Source organism: Canis lupus, chromosome 3 (assembly GCF_048164855.1).
Source record: "Canis lupus baileyi chromosome 3, mCanLup2.hap1, whole genome shotgun sequence".
NCBI lineage: Eukaryota > Metazoa > Chordata > Mammalia > Carnivora > Canidae > Canis > Canis lupus.
The window spans coordinates 27,414,242-27,433,185 of record NC_132840.1 but is presented as its reverse complement, the minus strand read 5'-3'; the positions used below and the strand labels follow the sequence as shown (position 1 = coordinate 27,433,185).

At 43.9% G+C, this 18,944-nt stretch overlaps 1 long non-coding RNA gene across 2 annotated transcripts in view; it reads left to right on the top strand.

The window, feature by feature from the left end:
• Positions 1-18,944, top strand: part of LOC140630149 (uncharacterized) — a 36,885-nt gene that overhangs the window by 8,981 nt on the left and 8,960 nt on the right. Inside the window, exons 2-3 of one of the 2 annotated variants that reach the window (XR_012027954.1) lie at positions 1,919-2,156; positions 12,601-12,857. This is a non-coding gene — a long non-coding RNA (uncharacterized lncRNA). Of the gene's footprint in view, positions 1-1,918; positions 2,157-12,600; positions 12,858-18,944 lie in introns of those variants that run through there. The other variant, XR_012027955.1, reaches the window with a different exon arrangement.

Here is an 18,944-nt window from a genome sequence, read left to right as displayed (position 1 = left end):
AGGCTGGGTCATAAAAGGTGATGCAGCTTCTTCATTGTTCATTAAGACACTCACCTTTAGAGGTGTGAGTCACTATGCAGGAAGTTGACCATCCTGAAGTCACCATGTCAGGAAAAATCCTAGGGCACAGGGGAGGCCATGTGTAGGTGTTCTGGCTCACAGCCCAGCTGAACTCCCACTATCAGCTAGCGTCAACTACCAGACATGTGAGTGAAGAAGCCTCCAGATGAGCTCATCTCCCAGATAGCCTATCACTTTCAGCCATGGAATCTCCTAGCTAAAGGCCCAGGCTTGGTGGAGCAGAGACATATCTTCCCTGTCTGAATTCCTGATGCACACAATCCATGAACATATTAAAATAATTGTCTTATGTCACTCCATTTTGGGACTGTTTGTTACACAGCATTAGAACTGGAACGTGGGTCAGTTTTCAATTCACATGGACTCAGCCTCTGCTGTGCTCCTAGAGCTTTCCTTTGCCTATAGATTCTCTCCAGCTCTTTATCTGCTCCTTTGGCACAATTTCTTTTGCCCAGTTCTTGAGAGGTCCCATTATGGGACGCAGTAGCTGGACTGGCCCTTTCTAGCAGGGCCTCTCCCTGCAGACAGCACCCCTTAGTGCCTTCTCTCCCGCTGGCAGGGTGTCTGGATCCAGAGGAGCATCTAAGGCACCTTTGGCCTCGGGCACATTTGTGATCCAAAGACCAAGGCAAAAATCAAGGAAGCAGAAGGATGAATTCTTCTTGCTTTCTTTTTTTTCCCCCCAAATTACTGTTTTTTTCTTAAACACTATTATTCATTTATTTGGAGAGGGAGAGCATGAATGGGGGGACAGGCAGAGGAAAACGGAGAAGCAGACTCCCCGCTGAGTAGGGAGCCTGAAGCAGGGCTCAATCCCAGGACCCCGAGATCATGGCCTGAGCCGAAGGCAGACACTTAACTGACTGAGCCACCCTGGCGCCCCTGAATTCTTCTCTCGAGTAATGAATGTGATCACACACAGAGCAAGTTTAAATCTTTACCTGCAGCAATGATGAATGCATTGTTTTTAAAAAATACCTAAAATATAAAAACAGATTAGAAGTGAACTTGGGATATTTATTCATGAGTTATCATTCTTCAAAAATGAAGATTGATATTTTATAGCATTGACTTTCAGCTACGCTCAAAGGGCAAAAGCCATCTGCCATAGGAGCAGAACCCCACAGGGTTCTCTTTCCAAAGCCTAAGCTGCACCGATGGAAGATGTTAAGCCTTCTTGCCTGGTTCTGGCAGAAGTAGGCTGAGATTCTGGGGAATCATTCAAGGAAAGAAGCACATGAAATCAGACATGTCTGCCTCACTGGGTCAGGAGAGCATGCAACTCTTGATCTTGGGGTTGTGCGTTCAAGCCCCATTTTGGGTGTAGAGATTACTTAAAAATAAAATGTCAAAAAAAAAAAAGAGTTAAGATGTTAAACCTTTGTGTCTCTCCATCAACTGAAGACACAAAAACACCCCCACATCCTGTGTCCAGGCTCTGCTTTTTTGGGTCTCCCTTACAGTTCACCTTTAACCCTTGTGTCTGTGTTTATTTTTTTTTTTTTTTTTTGTGTCTGTGTTTATGACTCACATCTGTCTCTCTGATCCTTTTTCACCTAAACTGTGTTTCCAACTGGAAAACTCCCCACAACTCATTTTCACGTACGTGGCACTTTCCTCTGAAATGTAACGATTCCAAAAGAGCACTCAGCAGCTTCAGCCTTCTTGGTCCCAATACCACTGTCTAACTCACCCCCCCTCCAGCCCCTGGGGACCAGCCTCAACTCCTGATGCATCATCTGCAAGTCACTGTTCTCCTTATGGCCCCTGGTCATTCCATTACAAGGTAGCATTCCTCTTTTGTGCCCTTCCTCATCTCCTCTCTGTCTACTTCAAGGTTTCTGTTGTCTACAAGAGCCCACACAGGCATCTGCTGCTGAAAATTCCTGGTCATATCATCCAAGACATGATGTCTGAGACAAAGGAGGTTAAAGTGCTGGCATCTTGCCTCGTCAGACCACATGGAAAACGTGATATTCAGGCCTAACGTTTGATGAACTCAACTGTGTGCAGGCGGTGGCTGGGTGTCTGGAAACCATCCCTCGGACTGAGGAAGAAGTCAAGCAACTGTGCAGGTTGGAGGGACATAGGGACCATTTGCTGACATTGTGAGGGAGGTCCTATGGATGCCAGCTGGGCCCAGGAGGCTCTGGGCAGACTTCCGGGGTGGGAACCTCTCCCTGCCTCAGGCCAGCTGTGGGACCTTGGCCAAATTCCTCTGCTTCTCAGTTCTCTCCTCCTACAGACTGGGGACAAGAACAGTGTTCACCTCCAGGGGCTGTGTGGGGGTGAAAGATGCTAATAAGGCGAGGAGCTCAACATATGTTAGTTATGATAATGATGGCAGGCATGATAGGCTTTTCCATCCTAGAGACCTCAGAGAACACAAAGGGGTCCAGTTTGTGGAAGACATAGGACAGAGACTTCAATTCAATATAAGATAGTCCTTTAAATACAGCCTTTAAAAATAGAGCCCCTGGGGTGCTGGATGGCACAGTCATTTGAGCATCTGACTCCTGGTTTCCAATCAGGTCATGATCTCATGGTCATGAGATGGAGCCCCATGTCGCACTCTGTGCTCAGCATGGAGTCTGCTTGGGATTCTTTTTCTCACTGCCGCTCCTGCTCTCTCTCTTTCTCTCTCAAGTGAATGGATGAGTAAATCTTTAAAATAAACAAATAAATGAATAAATAAATAAATAAATAAATAAATAAATAAAGCCCCTCTCCCCAGCCTCCCCATGACTGCACTTCATTAAGGTGCAAGAAAAAAGGGGCTCCTAGGTGCTCAGTGGTTGAACGTCTGCCTTTGGCTCAGATCATGATCCCAGGGTTCTGGGATTGAGTCCTGCATCAGGCTCCCCGCATGGAGCCTGCTTCTCCCTCTGCCTATGTCTCTGCCTCTCTCTCTCTCTGTCTCTCATGAATAAATAAACAAAATATTAAAAAAAAAGATTGCAAGAAAAATACTAATAAAACCAAATGTAAGACGATCTTTTTTAGAAAAATGCTTGAAAATCATTTTCACTCTCCTTTCACTCTCCTGCCTTGACTGAGTCCAGCAGACTAGAACCGGGTTTCCCTCTCCCTCAAAGCCTTTTCAAGTGGACATCTGAATGTCTACCCTCACCCCAAGGGCCACGTAGGCAGAAGGCTTTTCCATCCCAAATCAGGGACTATGGCTCAAAAAATCTCGAAAAGGTAGATCATGTTTGATGTAGTAGCACCACTTAAGGAAATACATCCCAAAGAGATTATCAGAAAATACACAAATGTTTACTTGCAAAGATGCTTCTAGCAGCATACAAATGATGAGGCATGTTAGCTATTGACATCGAAAGACCTCTCACAATATATTGTTAAAAAAAATTATATTATGGGGATGCATGGGTGGCTCACTCATTTAAGCATCCGCCTCTTGGTTTCAACTCAGGTTGTGACTTCAGAGTTGTAGACCAAGCCCTGCATCTGCTTGAGTTTCTCTCTCCCTCTCCTCTATACCTCCCCTCTGCTCTCTTTCTCACTGAAATAGATACATACATACATACATACATACATAGATAAATAAATAAATCTTTAAAAATCATATTATGTATACCTTAAGAAGTTACACATAGGGACGCCTGGGTGGCTTAGCGGTTGAAACGCCTGCCTTTGGCTCAGGGCATAATCCTGGGTCCTGGATCGAGTCCCACGTAGGGCTCCCTGCATGGAGCCTGCTTCTCCCTCTGCCTGTGTCTCTGCCTCTCTCTGTGTGTGTCTCTCATGAATAATAAAAAAAAAAGAAGTTATGCATATACCTGCCTCAGTGCAAAGGCCGGGGGTAAGACCGGCCTGCTGGCCCTTCTGCCGGGGTGCTAGAGGACAAGTAGCGTGCAGTTTGCAGGCACGTGTTCATCTGAAACTATTAACAAAGGAAAGACTAGAGTGTGCAAGGACTCCTCAGGACCACTGTCCGAGAATGGATTTGAATTGTAGAGTTCATATCCTTTTATTTTTACCTTTTGAGAATGTTAAAATTATGTGTTTGGTTAATGAACATCGAACCTAGCTCTCACTGTGTCCTGAACCCCTTGCAAACATCAACTCATTCTTCCTCATGACAGGCCCTGAGCCCTTCTGGGTGAGGACATGACCATAGTGAGGTGAAGCGAGGAGCCTTGTTTTCCCAGGAAGGATGAAGCAGTCGGGCTTCAGAAACTTTTTCTTGACCCACTGCTCTGCTGGCCCCTGAAATGCTGAATCTAGGAATGATGATGGCCAGACTGATGGGAAACAGCTCATTTAGAACATAACACGGAGTGCCAACATGGAAAATTGGGTGTTTGGTGCCATTTTGCTGAGTCTTCCTGTGTGAGTCCAGAAATAAGTGTCTAAGGGACCATGTAGCTGTTCAGTGAACAATGCCCCCAGTTTTGTCCTTCCTGGGCGAGCATGGTACCAGCAAAGCCCTACCTCTCTGTGAGATAAGAATACACATGAGAGAACCCCAAGTCGGGCTGGTCGTGGAAGCAGGAAGCTGACACCATGGGGAAAGTGGTGATTTAAGAGCAGAATCAGCCACAATACAGGTGAGATCCTATTTCAGTGGACACTAGCAGCTTGCCCAGGTTCTTCTGTTCCTAAAAACCATTGATTTTATCAGAAAGTGGGGCTATGGCTGAGATTTATGAATCTTTACTTTCTGCTTAAACTTCTTCATGGTAATGTGTTACAACAAGATCTCACCTGCAGAAAATTATTAAAGAATACTTAGCTAACATTTGCAGTTAAAAAAAATTCTGTGAGGATTGAAGAGCAAATAGGTCTCAAAGCAAAGAGCTAAGATGAGACTTACAAATTAACAATTACCTTTGTTCTGACAACCTTTCTAAAATCGATTCCTAAAAACTTTCAAAAATTCTGAAATTTGTTTAGAAAGATGTTCAAATAGCCAGAAAGCGGAAAGAAACAAAAATGCTGGAAAGAAAAGTTTCCAAGTTCCACCTTCAACAACTAATGTATGAAAAACCAGTAATTGCTTTCTCCAAACATTAACCACATCCACAAAAGTATATCCCAACTTTCATTTCTTCCTCATTCCCAAAAGGATGTGTGTGTTTGGATGCAAATCTTCTTTCGGTAAGTGATACCTCACTCTGCTGCCTTCGTTAGGATTAGTGAGTGATGAAGCTCACTGGCCCTTCGATAGGCTTATCTTGCTGGAACATCCTCTCTTGTCTCTACAGGTGGCCCTTACCTGGGGCGCCTGCCCTGTGCCAGGGACTGTGCTGGATGCTGGGGCTCCCTCAGACACAAGCAGGGTGGCTGCTCAAGGGGCTTGAGGTACAGACAGAATCCAGCCAGTTTAGATGACTACTATGTGGATAAGTATTAAGGGATCCTCCTGAAGGAATGGTGGGCCTTACAAAACCAGAGAGGGAGAGTGCTGGTCATGAGGTTTATAGAGATCCTTCTGTGAAAAGAAAGGAAAGAAAAGGGAAGAAAGACGCCGATTATGTTGGTTTGATCAATAACTGACACAGGTAAGGATGAGATGAAAGAGAAACATTCTTTAAAATGAATCAAGCAGCCCAATGCCCAGAAGAGCTGAGCTGGTGGTATGCGTCGTAGGTGAAGGCCATGCTGCTAGGGGCATCCTCTCTTCCTGGTCCTCAGACACACCAGAGTGCGGACAGTGCTCCTGACACCTTCTCTCCGAGTCTCAGGGCTCAGACCCTCCCAGGCCAACCTTCCGCGCTCTGGCATCCCAGTGGCAGGAAAGAGGACCCTCCTCTCAGCTTCCCTATCAGGATTTGCTCCTCACCCTGTGCCCCTTAGCCCCAGGGAGTTGTCTGGGACAATGACCTTATTGCCCTTGAATCCATGGCACACACAAGTTGCAATCTGACAGTGGAATTTACCATAACAGATCCAGATGCTTCTATGGGATCTTTGCCACATTCACTGGAGGAAAAAAATCACACAAAAACCCAGAAAGTCAATAGAATATGTGGAAAGTTTACAACAACAAGGAGCTTTTCAGATCACTGAGAAATAGAGGGGAAGAAAGCAAGCCACTGTTCAGACCTAGAAATTGTTTTTAATCTTTAACTGACTTTTTTTGTCTCCTGGTTTTTTTATATCATTATAAATGTCCAGATTTCATCCATTGCATCAGTTCCAATTGGCCCTACCTAGAAGGTCTGAACCGACTATTGTCCTCTTAATGCCATTCCCTTTGCTCTTAAGGAAGACAGTGGCTCCGAGCTAGGTGTTCAGTGCAGGAAATTCACAGCATAGATGCTGGTGAGAAACAACACAGAGAAGTTTTATTTTTTTTAAAGATTTTATTTATCTGAAACAGAGAGAGAGCATGAGCAGGGTGAGGAGTAGAGGGAGAAGGAGACTCCCTGCTCAGCAAGGAGCCTGATGCAAGGCTCGGTCTCAGGACTCAGGGATCATGCTCTGAGCTGAAGGCAGATGCCTAACCAACTGAGCCACCCAGGTGCACCTCACATCACTTTTTTAGAATCAATAATTCATCAATTATTTGTGTAAAGATAACTATCATTTGAAAAATAGTCCTTCATACTCAAAGCCAAATAAAAGTTGAATTGTTCAGTCCTCATCAAGACTTGTCAGAGTCTAACAATCAAGAATTGTTAGAGTTCGGGGATTCCTGGGTGGCTCAGCAGTTTAGTGCCTGTCTTCGACCCGGGGCATGATCCTGGAGTCCTGGGATCGGGTCCCATGTCGGGCTCCCTGCATGGAGCCTGCCTCCTCTCTGCCTGTGTCTCTGCTTCTCTCTGTGTGTGTCTCTCTCATCAATAAATAAAATCTTAAAAAAAAAAAAAAGAATTGTTAGAGTTCGTTAAAGAATTTCATATTACAACTGGAATAGAAGACCTGAATGTACATTATGGGATGTTCTCTCCATTTTTCAGGTCACTGATAGGCTAAATTTTAGAAGCAACCTTGTCTGCTTGTTTGTTTAAATCAGAGCTTGAGTAAAATTTCTGTGTTTTTGCCGTCTAGACAAGATAATGAGTGTGGGAGACTGAGTGCCACTTCCCCATTTTAGCTCATTCTGAAAACATTTTCTAAGGGAAATGTGTGAAGTGCAGAGCGAATTTTTTCCTAGGCTTTATTTGAACCTTAATGTGTGAATGAAGCCCAAAAGCTGTGTCTTCACTTCATCTATAATTAGATACTTGAGTTTTCTTTCCTTTTTTTTTTTAAAGATTTTATTTATCCATTCCTGAGAGACATAAAGAGAGAGGCAGAGGGAGAAGCAGGCTCCTTGCAGGGAGCCTGATGCAGGAATCGATCCCAGGACCCCAGGATCACGACCTGAGCCAAAGGCAGACGCTTAACCACTGAGCCACCCAGGTGCCCCCATACTTGAGTTTTCAATGGAGACATTGCAGATGAAGAGGAGACAGGTTGGTTGTCCATGTAGAAGAAATGGAATGGAATCCCTACCTCACACCAAACATAAAAACCAGTTCCAAATGGATCAATCAAAACAGAGGCTAAAATCTTGATCAAATTAAGCCCTAAACCCATGTGACTTCACTGTTCCTGGTAATCTCTTATTACATGGTGAAGTTCCATCCTACTTAGACCACTTTACCTGCTGTGGAACCTGGATGGGGGGCAGGCTGCTGGGTATCAGCCACAGTGGTCCAGGCAGAAAGTACTGAAGGCATGAATTAGGAGGGTGACAGTGGGATGGAAAGGTGGGACTGGATTCTGGAAATGTACACTGAGACTTGTTGGTTAGTTACTTGCAGATGGTAAAAGAGATGGTCTAGGGATGCTAATCTGTTTTTGGCCTTGGGAGACGAAGTGAGAAGGGCTGGTTTATGGAGGAAGAAGCTGCTATTCATCAAGATGTTCTACAGATCACATACCATGCCACATGAGAAATACAATCTAATTGAATGTGTTACCTCACCAAAGCCTCAGGAAAAGTTTGTGATGCAGATGTTCTTATCTTCATTTAATAAATGAGGAAACAAACCCAGAGAGGTTAAGTAACCAGTCACCATCACAGTGAGGAGGGTCGGTTCAGTGTCGGTGAACCCCAAGCAACAACCCTTAACCACTTTGGAACGTCTTGAGTTGGAGATGTCTGTGTGAGTCCACACAGGCTCGTCCAGCAGATAATTCAGTGCATGAGACTGAGTCCTGGGAGCTAGGTCGGGGGAAAGCATTTCAGGCAGAAGGAACAGCAAGTTCAAATGCTCAGATGTCCTAAAGCAGGAAAGAGTTTCTCATTCCCTGTCCAAGAGCCTATACTTTCTTTCTTCTGGTGAGTTGTACATCATCATCTGACTGCTGAGTTTTTGGGGAACAGCATCCCTAACTGGGCATCTCCTGTTTCATTCTTTCACTTGGGGGCATGTTAACCTTTGAGGATAGCAGACTCTGGCAGCTAGCTCCACCATCTCAGACAAGCCTCCCAACTTCTACAACCTTCCCTCTTTCCATCCATAGGAAAGGCAGGAATGCCATGGCCTCTCCTTTCCCGCCAGCTCTCCCTCCCTCTGATCCCTGGCCAGCCCTCTGCTGAGTGGTGTTTACTGCCCTCTTGTGGCAGAAGGCTCCTGTTCTTTCCAGGTGATTGACTTGAAAAGCTTCTACTGGAATCTAAAAGATCAAATGTTCCAAGAGTAAAGGCCTACACACATGTGTTACTATGTTTATATTTGAGTGTCATGCTTGCTGATAGCAAGGGAAAGGAAAGGGCAGAAGGGAAGTGAGGAGGAAGGGAGGGAGGGAAGAAAAAGCAAAGAAAACGAAGCCACCACCTTTTAGATTCTGTGCAAGAACCCAAAGGGCAGGGAACCCTGGGTGGCGCAGCGGTTTGACGCCTGCCTTTGGCCTGGGGCGCGATCCTGGAGACACAGGATCGAATCCCACGTCGGGCTCCCGGTGCATGGAGCCTGCTTCTCCCTCTGCCTGTGTCTCTGCCCCCCCTCCCTCTCTCTGTGTGACTATCATAAATAAATAAAAATTAAAAAAAAAATCAAAATCATAGAGCTTCAAAAAAAAAAAAAAAGAGAGAGAACCCAAAGGGCTCCAAACAAATGGTTACCTTATTTCTCCTTGACTAGTACTCTGAATTTGGATCTTGGAAATGAACTTCATGTGTTTCATCACTTTGTGAAAAGTATGTACTTTTCACAATAAAAATTAGGTGAAAGAATTTTTTGACCCGCAACTACCGCAGTTAGAATTTTTAGGTTTTGTGATTTCAAAAATTCAGATCTCAGAATAAACGCTTTCCTAAATTGTATTAGAATTTATTTATTGTAAATTTCAGTATATTTTAATTTGTGTGGTTCTAATATAAATTTGGTGTTTACCGTTGGTTTTTAAGGAATGTGTCAAATAAATATGTCTGTTAGCCAGTGTTAGCATTTTGGGGGATGAAACTGAAACAATGAATGGAAGTCTGTGAAAGGAAGCAGAGCTCTGACTGTCCTGGGTTGTCAGGAAAGCAGGCTGCACAAAAGAGAAGTTCATGTAGGACATCATAGGATAGAAGGATGAGCCTGCAGTTGGCCAGGAACAGCATCCTAGGCTGTATTTGGTTGGAGTCAGGTCAGCAGTGTCCACTCAGCAGTCTCATTCAAGTCAGACCTTGGCCAGGGAAGCAATCCTCTGAAATCAACTTCTACGAATTATGCTGGAAATACTGTGATTGAGATAGTTGTAAAATCTGGAAGGATTATTTTAAATTTTTTTATTAAGTTTTCATTTTAATTCCAGTACAGTTATATTAGTTATATATAGTTACATATTCCAGTGTTACGTTAGGACCAGGTGTACTAAATAGCAATTCAACAGTTGTATGGGTTACTCAGTGCTCATCACCTCATCTCACCCATCTGGTGACCATCAGCGTGTCCTCTACAGTTAAGAGTCCTCTACAGTTTTCTTAGTTTGTCTCTCTCTCTCTCTTTTTTCCCTTTGCTCATTTGTTTGATTTCTTTTTTTTTTTTAATCTATGATAGTCATACAGAGAGAGAGAGAGAGAGAGAGGCAGAGACACAGGCAGAGGGAAAAGCAGGCTCCATGCACCGGGAGCCCGACGTGGGATTCGATCCCGGGTCTCCAGGATCGCGCCCCAGGCCAAAGGCAGGCGCCAAACCACTGCGCCACCCAGGGATCCCTGTTTGATTTCTTAAATTCCACAAATGAATGAAATCATATGGTATTTGTCTTGCTCTGCTTGATTTTACTTAAACTAATACACTCTGGCTTCATCCATGTTGTTGCAAATGGCAAGATTTCATTCTTTTTATGGCTGAATAATATTCCAGTGGGGTGTGTGTGTGTGTGTGACCTCTTCCTTATCGATTCATCTACAGATGGACATTTGAGCTGCTTCCATAGTTAAGCTATTGTAAATAATGCTGCTGTAAACATAAGGGTGCATGTATCCTTTTGAATGAGTGTTTTGGTATTCTTTGGGTCAGTACCCAGTAGCACAATTACTGGATTGTAGGATAGTTCTATGTTTAACTTTTTGAGGAACCTCCATACTGTTTAAATCTGGAAGGTTTTTAAACTTCCTGTGTACCAACTCTAACTAATCCATACATGGATTATATGGGACAGATTGAAAATCCCAGGTGATGAGCCTTGCTCCTTCCTTCCATCTTTTGCTGCATGAGGGTATCCATGGAGAATGTTATATAACAAAAGAGTATAAATGCAAAAGTCAATCAGTTTAAAACCTTAGTCAAACACCTGCCTAGGTCAATTACAATTCAAATATAAACTACTCCATTTTCATACCATTTCTTCTTTCTTTAGTGTAAGTGGTCAAGAACTCACGAACTCCGTAGGAGAAAACTGCTGGTATTTGTCAAGAATCACCAAAAGTTTAGTCAGTCAGATAAGCCTCTCTTTTCCTTGCAGTGTTCCTTAAGGTGATATGTAAGGTTTCCCTGCACCTCTGCTTTATTTAAGATTTTGTTGGTTGGTTGGTTGGTTTATAAAGTGTGAGTAGGGGGCAGGGCAGAGGAAGAGAGAGAGAGAATCTCAAACGGACTACATGTTAAGCTCGCAAAGCCCGATGCAAGGCTCGATCTCACAACCCTGACCTGAGTCAATATCAAGAGTCTGACATTTAACCAACTGAGCCACCCAGGCATCCGTCCCCCATTCAGGTTTAAAGGAGACACTCAATATATTTAGGAGGCATTTATTAAGCACATAAAGTACACTACATAGGAATTGAGGATTCAGAGATGAGTAAGCCACAGTTCCTGCTCTCAAGAGGTTTACAGCCAGGTAAGGGAGACCAACAGATGGACACAGGGCAGACTGCAAGAGGCACAGGGATGGGGTGACATAGGAGGCGCAGGGGAGAACCCAAGAGGGAGAGAGGGCTATATGGAGGGAGGTCAGACTCACAGAAGGAGGCTGCTTTGGCAGATGTTGAAAGAAGAGCAGGATTTTGTCAGGCAGATAAGGGCATTTCAAGCAGAGGGGAAAACCTATGGTCAAACCCAGAGTCATGGAACAGCATGGTGTGTGTGGAGAAGTGATACGCAGTGGAAGACTGGCTCCATGCTGGCTGGGATGCAGACTTGAGATTTTGAACTTCACCCTGGGAATGCTGGGAAGCTCTTGTTTGCTTCCCTTTCTTTGATTGGAACCAGGAGGAAATTTTAATTCAACACTTAGATTATTCTAGAAAAAAAATAACACTGGCAGGAAGGTTCCCTGATCCACATCCCAGTGTCATACGTGGATCATCTTCAACAGACCCTTCCTCTATTACAAAGCCATATGAGCAAATGGTGGTTTTACTATTTTTTAAACTTATCAGTATTTCCTAATTATCTATAAAGGTTATTTGTCTAATAAAAAATTATAAGTTATAAAAATAAAGCTATGATCTTAAGGTGTGGCATATCTAAGCACAGTTACATGAATGATCCTGGGGATTTTTTTGGATGCAGATCCCCGGAAATGTGGCCCTGAGGTCTGGACCAGCAGAGGGCTGAGCTGGAGCTTTCAGGAGAACAGCTGCAGAAAGTGCAGAAAGATGAGAAAATATCTGGCAGGGGAGAAAGGAAGGAGGAAGGGGCCCCCAAAGTGAAAGCAGACAAGTTCTTAGCTGGCATGTGTTTTTCTTTGTATTTGATGTAATATGTCAGGAAGAAAAGATGTATTTTGCCAAGCTGGATAATTTTTAGAAACCTCTCCTGAGCACATAAGTAGAAAGAAAGAAACCCAAGAACAAAAGACTATGTGTGCATATGTGGCCGGTTGACTTGACTTACCCTCTGGCCATCTCTGACTCTTGGATGAATTCAGCCATTCGCTGATTTACTTGTTCATTTTGCCTTTACTGAATACCTCCTACATGCCAGGCACTGTGGGCGGTGTGGGAGACAGAGCAGTCAATAAAACAGCCTGTCTCTGCCTTCGTTGTAGTTTTTAAAGAATTATTTATTTTTTCAAATTGAGGTAAAATATATATAACATGAAATTTACCATTTTAACCATTTTTAGGTGTGCAGGTTATGGACACGAAGCACATTCATACTGTGCAGTCACCACCACCATCTGTTCGCATCAGCTTTTTCATCTTTCACAACTGAAACTCTGTTCCTGTGAAACACTCACACCCCATTTCCCAGAGGAGGCTGCTTTGTAGGGCGCTGCTGCTATCATCAACCTGTGTGTTTGTTTTTGTTAACCTGTCTTCAGGAAGATTGAATAAGGAATTTAAATGGCCCTTATATCAAATACACAATTAATGTGTAAAATCTGAATGTGGAATCCTTTTACTACTCTCTTGCCAGTATCTTCAACTTCGTTGTCCCTCTGACCTTCTGTCACTCCCCCCCTGGAAAACCTCGGCCTGGGGGTCAGTTTGCTCCACCTCTCCTGAGCCTTGGATTGGCAGCAATCCAAGTCTCCCATAAACAAGTCCCGTTCTCCCATCCTCCAGCCTCCCATGCATTATCCTCCACACCCACAGAGGACTCCAGAGAATTTTCTAGCAGGCACCCTTTCTATTCTCCTCCATCAAGATCAGGAGACTATCAGCCTCTGCATTCATCTGGCCCCCATCTTCCTATGATGCCGGAATCTTCCATCCTCCCTGTTCCCTGCACTCTGGGTCATTAGGCACCAGCTGCTGCAACCCCCATTCTAGACTCTCTGAAGCATCTGCATCTCACCTTGAGTCTCTCTTATTAAAAGAGAATGCAAGAGGGCACCTGGGTGGCTCAGTCCATTAGGCGTTGGACTCTTGATCTCAGGTCAGGTCTTGATATCAGGGTTGTGAGTTCAAACCCTGTGTTGAGCTCCATGTTGGGCATGGAGCCTACTTAGGAGAGAAAGAGAGGTGGGGGGAAGGGAGAGAATGTGGGTTAGAAGAAGAGGAGGAAGATGGCAGGAGAGTAGGAAGACCCTAGGCTTGTCTTGTCCCATGAACACAACTAGATAATTATCAAATCTTCTCAAATACCCCAGAAATCAACCTTAAGACTGGCAGAAAAAAACTCCACATTGACCATATTGAAGAAGGTAGGAAGTGCAGAGATGTGATTTGGAGAAGAAACAGATCATGGCTGCTGTAGAGAGGAAGGGGCCCTGGTCATAGAGAAGGACACGAGAAAGGAACTCACAAAGGAATGCACCAGGAGAATGTTTCCTCAAAGCTGCTGACTTGAAAATGAGAGAGGCTGAATTTTGTGAGTTCCTGCAACCAAGAGGGCTTTTTTTATTTATGATAGACATAGAGAGAGAGAGAGGCAGAGACATAGGCAGAGGGAGAAGCAGGCTCCATACCGGGAGCCCGATGCGGGACTCGATCCTAGAACTCCAGAATCGCACCCTGGGCCAAAGGCAGGCGCTAAACCTCTGAGCCACCCAGGGATCCCCCCAGCAGGGCTTAAAACCTAGAGTTTTAAAGGTCAGTGGCTTGATGGGGGTAGAGCTCAAAGGGCACTGTGTTGCTTTTGGAGAGAAGGCAGGCAAACAACCTGGGAGCATACAGCACAGAAACAGCCATCTGAAAATCTTCTCAGAGCACGTCCCTGAGAGGCAAACCTTCAGTGAGATGCCTCTCTGGGAACAAAGGAGCTGGCTGGCACCATTTCATAACTGCCCCTACCCACCCACCCCTGCCACCTCTCAGCATAAACACAGAGCCACCTTCAGGAGGCAGGCAGCATGGACACTGGCTGCCTAACTTGCTTATACGGTGCCACACCCCCGTACTCTGGTCGGTTTGTGCTTCTCAGGCATGCTTACCTCAGTCCCAGCGAGGAAGGCCCTTTTTCCAGAAGACCAGCACAAAACCCTGCCCACACCATGTATCCTGCCCAGAGAGTTCTGCAGGGCCTTAGTTCTGGTGGAGGTGGTGTCAGGTCTCATTTCACAAGCAGACCAGAGCCCACCTCGTTAAAACTCACCACACTCAGGCCAGGGACCAAACACAGCCTATAGCAGGCAAAGAGAGCCTCTGCAGATGACTAGCTTGAAGGATAGGGGAGCCAGAACACAGTAACAGAGCACATGCAGCATACACCAGAGACACTCCATGAAGCACCAGACCCTGGACAGCATATGACCTCTTCTTCAAAAAAACCATTATTTTCAGGAGCAGGAGACATAACTGTTATTTTAGGAGCAGGAGACATAACAGAAAAGTAGACATTTTCTGACCTGGGGAAGAAGGCAGAAACTTGGACAAAATGCCAAGATGAAGGAATTCATCCCAAATGAAAGAGCAAGATAAGATTATGGCCAGAGGGATCCCTGGGTGGCGCAGCGGTTTGGCGCCTGCCTTTGGCCCAGGGCGCGATCCTGGAGACCCGGGATCGAATCCCACGTCGGGCTCCCGGTGCATGGAGCCTGCTTCTCCCTCTGCCTGTGTCTCTGCCTCTCTCTCTCTCTCTCTCTGTGACTATCATAAATAAATAAAGAAAAAAATTTAAAAAAAAAGATTATGGCCAGAGATCTGAGTGAAACAGATATAAGTAACATACCTGATGGAGAATTTAAAGCAGCAATCATAAGAATACTCACTGGGCTTCAGCAAATAGTGGAAGACATCAGGGAGCCCTTCTGCACAGATTTTTAAAAAGTTAAAAAAGAATCAGAGATGAAGAGCCCAATAAACAAGATTGGAAACAGGCTTGAAGTAATGAACAGCAGCAGGCTGGAAGAAGGAGAAGAATGAACTTGTGACACAGAAGACAAAGTAATGGAAAATAAGGAAGATCAACAACAGAGAGAGAAGAATCATGGATCATGAGAATAGACTTAGGGAACTCAGTGACTCCATCAAATGTAATAACATTCATGTCATAGGAGTCCCAGAAGAAGAAGTGAGGGAAAGGGGACAGAGAATTTATCTGAGGAAATTACAGCTCAAAATTTCCGTAATCTGGGGAAGGAAACAAACATCTAGATCCCGGAGGCACAAAGAAGGCTCATCAAAATCAACAAAAGCACAGTGACACCAAGATATATTGTAAGTAAACTAGTAACATGTAGTGATAAAGAGATCACGGGTTAGAACTCCATAGATCCACTTATATAGGGATTTTTTTTACAGTACTATAAATGTATATTTCCTTGTAATTTTCTTTTTTTTTAAGATTTTATTTATTTATTAATGAGAGACACAGAGAGAGTGAGAGGCAGAGACACAGGCAGAGGGAGAAGCAGGCTCCATGCAGGGAACCTGATGTGGGACTTGATCCCGGGACTCCAGGATCACGCCCTGGGCTGAAGGCAGGCACTTAACTGCTGAGCTACCCAGGCAAGCCTATTCCTTGTAATTTTCTTGACAGTTTATTTTCTCTGGCTGTTTTTATTATAGGAAAACAGCATGTAATACACATTACACATACATGTGTTAATTGGCTGTTTTGTTAGCCTTAAGTCTTCTGGACAACAGTAGGCTGTTAGTAGTTAAGTTTTGGGGAAGTCCAAAGTTATAGGCAGATTTTTAACTGTGGGGGCAGAGGTGTAGGCACCCCCTAAACCCCCAACTAGGTCCCCTTTTACTAGGTTTGCCAAATTCAGCAAATAGAAATACAGAACTCCAGATAAATTTGAATTTAAGATAATTTTTAGTAAAAGCATGACCCAAATGTTGCCTTGAGCATAAGTCATTGCAGTTTAAGTGAAGATCGGGTTTAACTGGGTATCCCATGTTTTATGTGATGTTCTACCCCAAGGCCGCAGGCAGCCCTCAGGTCTCACATCATCTCCTTTCTTTCACTGTCTGAATCTTGAAAAGTGTGAATGCATTTACTGTCACTTCCCATGCCTTTCTCAGTCTCAGGGCTTGGCTTTCACAGTTAATATTCCCCCAAAAGGCCTTCCAAAGTTGCTAAATGTAAGGTATGTTTTATTGTCACCTCCTGGCATCTTGGTGACCTTTGGTGAGCCTGACTCTTCTCTTGTCTACTGGATTCTGGAGACCCTGCCCTGGCCTCTGAAAGCCACTTTCCCCTGTCCCTCTCTCCCACCATCAACATAGCCCTTTGCAGGGCAACCCCCGGGTCTGTGCTGACACTGGACCAGCTCCTTCTTCCAACAGCGCCTCCTGCAGGACCTTGGCTCTGCCTACGCACCATTCCCAGCAGCTGCCTGGGTCAGAAATCAGGCCTCGTGCCTCATCCCAACAGGCTCACCCCGACTCCTGCAGGAGCCCCCTCATCTGGCTTGGAGTCTAGTCTTGCCTCTCTTTGATCCATTTCCTTACTGTAATCAGGGAGATCTTTCCCAAGTGCATATCTGATCAAATCCCTTCCTGGCTTCAAAGTCAGTGTCTACAGTTTAAAATCCAAGCTTCCTAACATAGCGTGTAAGATCTGGGTATCTGGTCCCTGCTGGCCTTGAAGCTGCCTTCATCTGCCCTCAGTCCCCAGCCCTGGCCCTCCCTCCCATTTCTTGAGCCTTTTGCTCCTTCTGGGAAATGCACAGTGGAAGTAGATAGCTCCTCCTCACCCGGAAGCCTTCCCTCCACCCCTTCTTGAGTGAGCTTCCCACCACACAGAGCCCTACCCCCTTACCCCATCACAACAGTTGTCTCCCTACCAGGCTGGAGCACCAGTCAGGCAGCACTCCTTCCAACTTCTATCACAGTGGTATTCCTGGCACACAGTAGGTCTTGGTGTCTCTTCTCTGGTTGTACTGGTTAGTCCCCTGGACTCAAAGCCCTCAGGTGGCCACTGGGTCCTTTATCTCTACGCCTTCACATGGTACCTGGTGTAGAGCACTGGAGAGATGCTAGTTTAGTGAAGGGATGGCCTGTATTTCAAAGTCAGAGTCAGCCTCTTCAATAAATTTGTAAAAGATCTATTTGAAAGGCTTCAATGATAATTAATTTGAAACACAGCCATCAGAATCAATATTGGTAATATTGTTGGGAGCAAGAAATCCCACACTTTATTTTATTTTATTTTTTTAAGAAATCCCAAACTTTAAATCTGTCACATACCCTGGCACTAAAGCCTGCTTCCCTGGTTTACAAAGAATGGCATGTTATTTCATTATTAGCCTTTACAATTTGATGTTGCAATAGTAATAAGACATTTTTTTAAAATAAGCTTTTCTTATTCTTTTTTTCTGTGAAAATGATAGCTTTGTGTTTTATTCTAGAGTGCTTTTCAAAAAACATCAGTAATGACCAGTCAGTCTCCCCACCCCACCACACACTGACCACAAATAACGCATCCAAGCTGAGGTCCATGGGTACCTCTCACCCACAAATGGAAAGGTCTGGTCTGCACAGAAGAAAGACACCCACTTTAGCAGCCATGTGCCCCTCATATCAAAAGTTTCCATCAAAAAATAAAAAAAAAAAGTTTCCATCAGAATGATACCTTCCAACAAAAAGAAAATAAAAACGTGTTTCAGAAGTAACTTAAGCTTGTTTTTAAGCATTTAGAAAAATGTTTCCAATATGCACATCCCTAAATATGCTCATTTATTTTTGTAAAAAAGGTACACTCATTTCTATCAAATTTAACTATTGGATTCCTAAATTAACCCCTAAAGGGAATCATAATATTCTGTCTTGATTTTCTTTCTTTGTTAACTGTTATTTAGGGGGAAAATGACTCCTACCCTAAGTTCCTGTGGTTTTCACTTTTAAGTTTTGCATATTATACTAAAATATACTATGACAAAAGTATCGTACAGGCTGTGTAATAAACACAATAAACTATTTGTTTATTTTCTGTGTTTCTAATCTGGGACAGATAAGTTTAGTTGAGTTATAGAGGGGGACCCAAGATGGGAGAGCCTGACCAATCCCTTTGTGTATGTGGATAATGGACAACAGAGAGTTATACACCCTGTGTCCAAAGCTGAGAGGGGATGCCACTCTAGAATTTGTACTCCAGCCTTGTTCCTGAAATGGCACTGGTAATCCTCAAGATTCAAAGACAAATGAAGGTACTTTATCTATTTAAAATAAAACAACAAATTTTTTGAGCATATATAATTACATCATGCACCAAAGCATTTTTTAAAAATGCATCTTTTAAAGAAGGGGGAAAAACAGAAATATCTATTATTACATTAAATTTCTTTCAGGTAGTGATTTTCTTGGAATGTGGCTGAAATTCAGATCCAAATCAAAGATGATAGGACAACTGGCTGAGTCATCGGCAAATTATTCTTTTCTCTCCCAGAAAAATCATTTGGTAAAATTCAAAACACATTCATGATTTAAAAATAAAAACTAAAAAATAAATAAATAAATACATACATACATAAATAAAATAAAAATAAAAATAAAAACTAGCCCTCTTCACAAGCCAAGAGCAGAAGGGAACTTAACTTGATCAAGTATATTTACCAAAAAACGTCCTGAAAATATC